This window comes from Haemaphysalis longicornis, unplaced genomic scaffold, assembly GCF_048455015.1.
Source record: "Haemaphysalis longicornis isolate Haplotype H1 unplaced genomic scaffold, Haemaphysalis longicornis Haplotype H1 scaffold_6, whole genome shotgun sequence".
NCBI lineage: Eukaryota > Metazoa > Arthropoda > Arachnida > Ixodida > Ixodidae > Haemaphysalis > Haemaphysalis longicornis.
This window is the reverse complement of record NW_027526407.1, coordinates 125737153-125746464: the sequence shown is the minus strand read 5'-3', so window position 1 is coordinate 125746464 and position 9312 is coordinate 125737153. Positions and strand designations below refer to the sequence as shown.

Here is a 9312-nt window from a genome sequence, read left to right as displayed (position 1 = left end):
AAAAACACGTATACGACAAAAGTTTTGATACATGCACAAAGAAACAAAACCTTCTCTTCCTGAATCTTGGCAAATATATTCATGCCAAGGTAGTTTTGCTTTTCATGTGTAATACAAAACCGGCTGCATTTCATTACGTCAACATCTTTATTGCAAAAACAGGAGCTCGGACCACACATCTATTTGCCTACTCATGGCATTGCATAACAAAAAAACCAAACTCATCTCTGCGCTTGTTCCAACTGAGTAGTACTGTTTTCCGTATGGGGGGAAATTGTTGTAGTTGCTGTTGTTGTAGTTGGGGAAGTTGTTGGGGAAGTTGTTTTAGTTGTCGTAGTCACGGTTGCCATCGAAGTAGCAGTCACGTTCGTAGCATTTTTACATAGTTTCTCGTCGTAGACGGTGTAATTACCAGCCGATGAGCACAACAAGTCAAACATGAACAAGCAGCTGCTTGGAATGTTAGAAAGGTAGCGGCTTTCCACCCAGAGTTCACAACCTAGAGAAATATACAAGGTATTGCAGTGTCATCAGTAAAGTTCTCTTCATTAAAAAGAGAAATCTACTTTCAAAACCTATTACCAAATTGATATTTCAAATTACCGGCTTTATTCTTTTTATAAATATATGACATCCTACAACCAGCAAGCAGTAAGCGTGGTTAAAACAGCAGTAGTTTTGAAGAGTGTCGATTCTCAATCATTTCGATTATCTTCAAAATCATCGTTGTGTAATAAGAAAATAAAATAGGTAGCTTTATACATCATTTAAGTTTTATATGTTAACGTTTCTCTGCTACAATGTTCACAGTATGCAAACTAACATTGCTGCAGGAATACACGTTAAAACTGAGCTGGAAGAGCTACAGTTATAGAAAAACAAACTGAGTAATGGTATGTTTAATGGCCGTGGGGCCAAAACTGCAGTTCACTAAATTGCTACAACGTAAGAAAACGTACCTTGCCCGGAGTTTTCGTAAGGTATACTTAGAAGATCGCAGGTTATCCCATCGGTGAATATGACAGTGTCGTTTAGCTTCGTGTTATCTGTTTGAAAAATTCACGCAAGGAATCATCATTTAAATAAGAGCACATCAAAGAAACCGGCAAAACTGATACGGATGGGCAAGATACCATTTCGCTCAGAATATGCTATTTCTATGCCAGATTTGCGGTATTTTTTGTTCACTTAATACCGATACTTGACGGCATAATTATGATGGTATAAGTTCTCGTACACAACGCGCAATGTGTATTGCGGTAGTTTAACCACAGAATTTGGAATTTCGCTTTCACCGGCATACAAATGGCGACCAGTACTGCCCATTGCATCAAAAAGCTGTATTTAAGAGGTTTGTCACCACTTCCACTCATTAGAAGCGAAGATGGGCATTCCTTACTGATGACCAGAAACTTGCATAACCAGCAACCTCACAGCACCGCTCTTTAGGTGTAGAGCACAGATATGCATGTTATTTTTTTGTTTATTCAGCATTAAGTGAAATGAGCTAATAAGGATAATTCGCAGCTGTTCCACAATTACAGGTGCAACAGTGTATCGCACCTTCTCAGTAGTGTTATCGACCAACTGAGCGAAACCCACCTCATGGATAACATATTTTAAAGGCACCCATATTGCTTACACAATAATCACAGGAAGAGTGCGAAGAGCACGGCCGTCATTTGACTTTTAAAGACCCGAAATGCCATTCTAGATAAAATCACTCTCACTCTGTAGAATAGGTATTTCCTTTTTTTATTTTTAGAAGGTATTTGCTTTTTTCGCCTTAGTTTATTGCCGACTCTCCTGCCTAAATTGACTGCAAACTACAACCTCTGCATCAGACTCACTGCAGTTACTTTTTCAAGAATGACTATCCATAATTTTGCTATACTGTCACCACATAAGCTGAAGGCCAACCAAGACTGCGGCGAAATTTCTGACGCACTATCTTTTGAGGTTTCGGAACCTTAATCTAAAAATTTTGATCCCCATTTGTAGTCTGCAGTTCGAGTCCCTAGATACGCGTTTCCGGATAAGCAGACGTCATCACTGGTCAGTGACATATACATCATAGCAGCCAGGCATTTCTTATAAAAATGGTTGCCTATCTTGAATAAGACGGCCTGTACAGGTTTTGTTTTTCCAAGCCGCTCCCTTGGTTTTACAAAAGGGGCTTCCATCATTTTGTAGTGTTACAATGATCTAATTCGGAAACCTTTTTGGCGAACATAAGAGGTCACATGTTTAGCTTTACCTTAGATGGTCTTCTTATGATGATGTTCATACGTTTTCATGTTTTGTTTGCGTTTTGTAAGCTTAGCTGTACGATAGGCACCTCATCGTCAATGACGGCCGGAATCTTGTCCTCTATTCTCTTATTTTGATGTTTTTTTGGTTATGGTTAGGCGTTTTAAAGGTGGGGAGTTAGTTGAATTCTTTTTGTATTTATGGGATCCTTAAATTGGCTCGTCCGCTTCTCCATAAGCTATGCCGAGTATTGCCAAGAAACTGCTCCGTCACATGAACGCAGTAACGGCATCGTGCGGCCGCAACTATTTAAAGCTTGATCTCTCCAAAGCTCTTGTGACATAATATACTTATAAGACTGCTAAACTCATTTATCCGCCCTTTATGCATAGTGAACCCGTAACGTGCGCTTCCGTAGTGCATGATTTCGGTGTAATTGTGGATGTAAAACAACATTTTAACTCCTATTTGCTCTACCTGACCAAATCCTGTCCAGTTTTGTCAGAGTGATTTTTAGGGCCACCGAATTCATCGATTGATCATGCTTCGTGTCATTCTACCCCGCCCTCATTTTACCGAATCCGGGATTTGCCATTTCAATAAAAATTTTAAGCCCTTGGTCATTTTTTCTACTGGAAAGTATTCATACGCGCTTCACTAAAACGGTATTATCTCGCTGATCACCAGTGCGTCATTGTGGGCGCGGTAGGCCCTAGCTCCTGAATCTTTATGACATATCAGGCGCTCCAGGCGTGACCTCTCTCCTCTTTTTAAATATAGTAATTCCAACTTTGACTTTCCGCTACTTGTAAGCTCTGTTCACCTGCGAGTTCCAAGCGGACCACTGCGGCTGCTTTCATGTGGACAGATCACTGAGCCTGGCACCAGGTAGCCGGTGGCAAAGTGCCTTCAACAGTATCTTTTTAAGACGACAGTCTTTCTTGGGCTACTTAAACCCAGAAAGTTTGGTCTGTCTGTCTGTCTGTCCGTCTCTCTGTCTGTGACTCGATTCAGCCACCCGAACAAAGTAAAACAAGGCCTGCGCAATAGTCTTATATATTCAAAGATAAATGTTCCCGTGTAAGTCCAGTATAATGTTCATACTTGTCAATATTGGGGAAAAACAACAAGACATTACGCAAATATAAGACAACAAAGTAATACAGAAGTGATATTTGCAGCATTCCTTTTAAAAATCGTGCATGTTTGATTTGTGCGAGAATAAATACTTCATCAACTGCCGGAAAAAAAATCCCTCCGCGGTCGCCTGCTGTCGACCGCACCACTATATCTTCTAGCGCAATTTTAGGAAATCAACCGGCAACAGTTATGGAGGGTTCCCTTAGGTAGGTTCCACGTTCTGCTTCGAACGCACGTGGAGTAGGGCAATGTGGTTCTATGAACGTTGAAGTAGGGCGCCCCGATTCACGCTCGTCTCCGCCGTATGCCAGCGTGGGCATCGAGACACTCGGCCTGGAGCAGTGGAAATCGGTAAATTTAAATAGGATTGAACAAATCTTTAGCGTGTTTCCCTTGGGAGGAGCGGGACGCAAGGGGAACAACATGAGAGGTGAGCGGGAAAGCGAAGGGAGGCATTTACTTGGAAAATGTCGACAACGACTATCGTCTTTTGTCGACATTTGCAACGAAAGGAGCAGATACGTGGCGAAAGTTTTTCTTTTACTGACATGTTTCGCAATAATACAGGCCTTTTCAAACGCTCCCTGGAGAAATTTGCCTCCAGTGTACACTGTGAAGATGTCCGACCGCCACAGCGATAGCGACATCACTTGTGGCGTCACTTGTATTCACACGTGGCTCTACACAGAATAAAACCCGAGATTCTGGCAGTCGTTACCTGGGTTTTTCGAAGGCGGCGTCCACGTAATCGAGTTAGTGAACGCAGCAGCTACAAGAGGAATAAAAGAGAGAGGAGCATCTGCCCAGGGGTGAGGAGGAAGGCGGATACGCGGCTATGGCGTCATCTCTCTCACTGCCTTTCTCTCACCCTTGCTTCATGCGCCGCAACGTAGGAGCGCCCTCAGGCTCTTCTGAGGTTGTTCCGTTTCAAGCTAATTGAAATCTCGTGAATTGTCTTATCATACATTTTGCGGTGTGCGCTCTACACAAGGGCTTCGAATGGGTGCAGGTAGTGGACCCATGGTGTGCTCGTTGAGTACACCGCCTGTTTGTCGGTCCTCTCGTGTGGGCGTAGCTTAGTGGATAACACGACGGCGATCGCTGCGTTTGTTTATTCGTGCCATGGTAAGGTTTATGGCGGTTCCAGTAATTTCTTTCTTTTACCCTGGTGTTTTCGGCAGGCATAAAAACCAAAACGTTTCTTTGCTAGTTTAGGTATACTGCGGTGCAGTAAAACTTCATGTTTTATAATCACCGGTTGTAGAAAGGTCACACGTACCAGCACTTTTCTCTGTTTTCTTTTGTTTCTGCACTAAAAGAAGCACCTTGCTCATAATAATATATGCTCATTAGTGCATACTCTACACACTACAATTCAGCTTTGGTCGCACAATAAACATTTTGCCTTCTTTGACCACTCTCTTCTTTTGTATATACCTACACATTTATTTTTCATTCTTCCAATGTTGTGCCTTTTTGTAAGCCTTAGATTCATGTACAAAGTGCATAACTCGAGTAGGCCGAGCGCTGTTGATGACCACTCCAAACAAAACAAAAGAAATAAATAATAAATAAACAAATATATAAGTGAATAAATAAATTATTAAATAAATAAATACGTTTGTACCATTGTAGGACTGATTTTTCACTTCGTCGTGTTGCGCAATTGGTAGTTTCCCAAAAAGAGTTTGTTGCACTGGCGGAGCCGGAACAATATTGGAGAGTATGTTAAAAATTTGCGTAATTGTACGCAAGATACGGATTTTTATTCTCATTACTACACGTTAGCACGAATCTAGTCATTTTTTACGTATCCCTTGCAATTCGCGAGAAGCGTTTATCTTTCGCACCCCCCCCCCCCAGCCCCACCTTTTTTTTGGTATATGTGACCTCATGTTGGTTCCGGCAACAGCTATGGTCTGGAACTCACCGCGTAGGCTTACTGGCTAGAGCGTTAGGCTGAAACGTTGGTTAGTTGTTGCTGTCTTGAATACATATTACCAGCCAAAAAGAGACAGACACAAAAGCAGTAGATAGGGCAGGTGAATGTCCTATCTGGTTCTTTCTTGAATCGTGTGTTTTTGTGATCTTCTGTATTGAGGCTACGACGGGGCGCTGCTGATTTGGAAGACGCGGGTGTCATTTTCCAGGTGCAGTGGTTGATTCCCTGATGCAAGCGGAAAACAAAAATTACGAAATGCAGAGAATTTAGCGTGAGTTTAGGATCAAGAGACAGTCCAATCTATTTTGGAGCTCTTCTCTAGGGCGCAAGCCGTAGCACAGGGGTAGCTTCAACCGGGTAAATGCCAAAAACAATTCATTTTCTAAACTTAAGGTGGCAGAGATAACTTGACCTGATTTCTAGATATGTGGTCATGACTAGTGAACGTGTGTACAGAGCGCGTTGGTGGACGTAAAACGAATGTTACTGCGCCAGCACGGCACTTCCTGAAGTCAGGTATCCTTCGTCTCCGCAGTAGTATCGATTTCCTCCTTTCTACACTCCTGTTCCCGCTGCGCCGTATTCGAGAACCAACCAAGCCCTGGCTTGTGTTTGCTTCTTCCGAACCTTTTATTGGCATCCATAATGTATGTACGTGGATGTTGGATAAGTGCGGCTGATTGTGCATGGATGTCGCCCTCAAAAACATAAGCCTAAAGAACACAATTTCTACAAAACATTCTTCGAAACACCATGTCAACAATCGTTCAAATCGTGACGACTGTGGGCTCATGATCGCCGCCCCTGATACTGACGTGTGCACTCAGCTGATCAAGCGAATGCGCAAAAGCTCGCCGATTATGACCGTAGCTTTCTGAAACCGCTGCTAAATGTATTGGCATGCAAGTGAATTTTTTAAAGCGAAGTTTTTTAGCTATACCCTCCAAGGGTTGTGTCGCGACCACTGGCGTCAACAGAAAACACCCGCGAATGAGTAAAAGAAGTTCCTGGAATCACTAGAAATCGAACCTCAAACAAATAGAGACACGGAGCCAATGCCAGTTGTCTTACCGATTGATAAACGAGTCCACACAGGGACGGGGGAGATGGACGGTGCACTCACCGAGAACATCTGCCGGTTTACATCCAGCGTTCTGGCTTAATCACACGTGATAGCTTCACGCGACCATACGCGCGGCTCTGGGCTGTACCCACAGCACGTGTAGGGGCTGTGTGCGTGGCTTGGGCATGCGCGAGGAGCTCGTAAAAATGAAAGGAAGCTCACACGAACGAACGGCCGCTATCTTCTCTGTCTCTGCTGGCGATCTCATCGGCTCCGAAGGTGGCGGTAGAGACGGCGGAGAAGTGATATCGTTGAAGTGAGAACACCGGGCTTAGGTTCCTTTCATTTTATGAAGAAAGTTTCCAATCCTGTGATTTACCAACACGAATCAACCAACCACCCACTATTCATGCATCAAGCATTCATTTAAGGTTAGCAAAAATATCTCTTTGAAGTAATGAAGGTTGTGTTTTATAAAATTGACTTGTCTCGGGTTTCAGTCTTTTGTAGACCCACGTAAATGAATTCAAGTGACGTGGCATGGCTGATCGTTGGGGGGTCGTTTCTAGCTTCGCTATTTAACCACATTGACAGGGTGGACTAGCGCGCTTTTTTTTGTGAACACTTTGGTAAATGAAAATTCTCCTCCAAATATGATTAGTTGATTTGTCAGCAGAGAAGAAAACTGTCAGAAAAATGGCTTCATCTTGTGCATACGGTTCCTTTTCCGGTGAAGGAATGTGTACCTTCAAACTAAAACAAAAGAAGTATTGCTAATATTAGAAGCAAGGCGTCATATATTTCTATGTTTAAGGTTCATTTTGCAAAACGCAATATACCTACGAATACCTTTCCCGCTGTGGATAAATTAGATGGGATAAACTTCTGAAAGTGTGCAATAAAATAATTTTTCTGGTGTTTCTGTTTTCGCGCAACATATTATTTATTCCTTTATCAACCTTTTTCTGTACGCTGGCGCTGAACTTTATCTTCCGATATGTAAGGTTTATATCTATATTTCAGGAGATTGGCCACATGAGGTTACAGGGGAGGGTATGCTGTGTTCGTTTGTGTGAGCCCCGCAACAATGGTTATATCAGTGTAATAGGCATAGCAAAATTGCATGCTTACTAATATGTTAACGGCTGGGTGGGTCATATAAACGGCCACACCGCCTTTTAGGAGTTTTTGTTATACCACATCTCTTATTAAGACTACATAAGCACCAGGCAAACCGTGACGCTGAAAAAGATATACTCAAATGAAGGTGATCCCCAGTATGTATCCTTGTTAGTGACGTGCTTTTTTTTGCACCGTACACCGGCCATACACCACGATAGCTTCCCTCTTTTGTGAACGCAATCTTGTTCCGTTTGAAACTGATCTATACTTATGGCTAAATTGCAAATACTTGGGGAATTCTTAGTGCATTGCAAAGTGATACAGATACTTAAAAAACCGACTACAAAATTTGTAAACTGAAATCGTTGCTATGCCAAAACAACAATTATGTCAGCATTGAAGATTTCAACCCACATAATAATAGGAGCCAGTACAAGTATTGTGATCTCGCGGGTTACCTTTCTTCGCTTTTTACGTCTCAAGAAATAATTTGTGCTCTTAGCTGTACCCGAAGCGAATACTACAAATAGGGATTTTACGCAAATGGTGGGCTGTCTCTGGTATTCTTGAAGAGGTCTATCGCGTGACGACCGAGAGGTATGCAATAAGTTTTCATGTTTGGTATTTTTCCTGCATGTTGCTTCCTACCCCGTTAAGCTTGAAATTTGAATGCTTCTTACAACCCCCGATTTTTCAAACACAATATCCATCGTGACCAAGAGGAGCTAAGCCTGTTACCATATACTTCGTACCGTTAATAAATTATGGATATACGTTGTCTTCATCCCTTTTAAATGCCGGCAACAATTTAGGTAAACATGAGAGCAGCTTGCAGTCTGAGTACTTACTTGGCAGGGTGTATTGTATGGCGTTCTCCTTAGTATAATTGTATTGCGTTACAGCTTGAACTGTGCTTTCAGTGGTGCGTCTGATAAAAGTAAACCCAAATAAACACTTTTAGTAATGAGCAGTGTTACCGAAATCGAACTGCCAAGCAATGTGTCTAATCAGATAATAATATTATTAGTGTGTTTTGTGGAAAGGAATAGGTTCTAACACGACCTTTCGAGACGGCACTTCTTTTCACACCTAAGCAAGTCTCCACAAAGTTAAAATAACACCATTTTGCGAAATATTTGTTGTCTGATTCGAGCTGCTGTAGTACGCGATAAGGCTGGATACACCGTTTACACTTCCTTAGTGACAGGTTGACCACCCGTCCCCCAAGTTACGGTGATAGACGATGTCACTACATCCGTTAAACTTCCTACCGAACACCAAGTTTGCAATATAACAATGCCACGCTGTGGTACAATTTTTTTTTTCAATTCCTGCTCATTTTACTATTCTTCCTCAGAAAGAAAACTTCTTATTCGCGGCCGGGCCTCACAAACACGCTGATTCATGTGGCTGAAAAGCATCCCAAGGTGCTTTTATTGCCACTAATTAGAAGGAAAAAGCACTCCTCACGTTGTTTGTTTGTTATATGCAGCAGGTGAAAACCGGCGACCTTCAGTTGCAAATGCTTCATAGGAGACCCATTGGTTCACGTAAACACACAGTATAGTTTAAATAGCATAGGGGCTTCTCGCTTGTGCTGGTAAACCAGAAATGAGAGAGGAATCCAAGTGGGTGTCATCAGTAATCCGTGGTAACGCTCGTAATATTGATTTTACTTTTTTATGGGGCCTGAAATCACTACAAAAACTGGTCTTATCGCCATTATATGGTTGAAATGCTGGAAGTCTCTTATCGCAGAAGGCGCGCCTTCCACTCTCTGTAGAAAAAAGCCGGT

At 42.4% G+C, this 9312-nt stretch overlaps 1 long non-coding RNA gene across 1 annotated transcript; it reads right to left on the bottom strand.

Moving 5' to 3' along the window:
- Positions 1–334: 334 nt before the first annotated feature.
- Positions 335–8445, bottom strand: LOC144141929 (uncharacterized). Its single transcript, XR_013316754.1, has 3 exons — positions 8366–8445; positions 960–1046; positions 335–499 (listed from the first exon to the last, which is right to left on the bottom strand). It is a non-coding gene; the product is annotated as an uncharacterized LOC144141929 (long non-coding RNA).
- Positions 8446–9312: the final 867 nt, after the last annotated feature.